At 40.7% G+C, this 1309-nt stretch overlaps 1 pseudogene; it reads left to right on the top strand.

Annotated features, from left to right (window-relative positions):
• Nucleotides 1–514: 514 nt before the first annotated feature.
• On the top strand, nucleotides 515–1093 carry LOC101585599 (annotated as a pseudogene).
• The last annotated feature ends 216 nt before the right edge of the window (nucleotides 1094–1309 follow it).

Here is a 1309-nt window from a genome sequence, read left to right on the forward strand (position 1 = left end):
CCCCTCAGGATTTATCCTGAGATCCTGTACCTCAGATTGTAGAACCTTTGTCAGTGTCAGCCATGTGGATGAGTCACGGCCATTGCTTTGCTAATGTGCTCTCTGTGAAAGCCTGAGAGAATGTTTTCTCTCCATGGGACTCTCCTTAGGCACACTCTACATCATCGATCATTTTTCTCTTTGGCCCCATAATCGCCTTGATCAGAAAATTTGGGACACTACTGAGTTACATGAAGTTACAGTACAAGTTCTCGTATGTCCTGAGTCTTAATTGACCTTAGAAGGCTAGGGCCAAAATGTTGGCTTTCCTTGCCACCCTCCTTTTTCTCTAATTTTGGTCTGCAAACTTAGGTTGTTAACCATTCAGAAGCAAAAACTTATTTCTTAAGATTTACAATAATCGGGATATTTGAAAAGATTACTTAGCCCTTTTTCTTCCCTTTCCTCTGGGACAGGATCAATTCTCGAGAGTGCTAGGATTCTTCCTAAGTTGGTGCTCTGCAAGGCTCTTGCCATGTTCAGTTCAAGCACCAAGACAGTCAGGCGAATCATAAGAAGATGGACAAGCTCAAGTCTGGCCTCGTACAGGCCCTCCTGGAGTTGGACATAAACTCAGACCTTAAGGCAGCTGCAAGAGTCCAGCATCACAGCAGCTGAGGAAATCAAAGTTGGTGGTGGTAGGAAAGCATTCATCTTCATCCCAGTTCCCCAGTTGACGTCTTTCCAGAAAATCCAAGTCTAGCTATATGAGAGCTGGAGAAGATATTCAGTGGGAAGCATATGGTTTTCATTGCACTGAGGAAAATTTTGCTGAAGTCAACTCAAACACCTGGATTAAAAAAGTATGCAAAATCATCCCTGAAGTCACATGCTGATCACATTGTATGGCGCCATCCTGGGGGACCTGGTTTTTCACAGTGCAAATGTGGGCAAGAGGGTTTGCATGAAGCTGGGTGGCAGCTGGCTCATCAAGGTACACCTGGTTAATGCCCAGCAGAACAATGTGGAGCATCAGGTTGAAACATTCTCTAATGTCTATGAGAAGCTCACAAGCAAGGATATTAATTTTCAATTCTCAGAATTTCAGTGGTAAGTAGTAAATGCCAAATTAAACTTATCATTTATAAAAAAAAAAGATTACTGAAAGATCCTATGATTCTTAGTAAAGATGATTGCTTATTTTATAGTCCAAAATTAAAATTAGTGTAAAAAGACTTTGAAATTTTACAGATACAGAGGTTTGGAGTACAATCTGAATGTGGGGTTTAAACAGTTGCTTGATTTTGACATCCTATTTATTTATTTATTT

Source organism: Octodon degus, unplaced genomic scaffold, assembly GCF_000260255.1.
Source record: "Octodon degus isolate 3935 unplaced genomic scaffold, OctDeg1.0 scaffold00430, whole genome shotgun sequence".
In the NCBI taxonomy this organism is placed as follows: Eukaryota; Metazoa; Chordata; class Mammalia; order Rodentia; family Octodontidae; genus Octodon; species Octodon degus.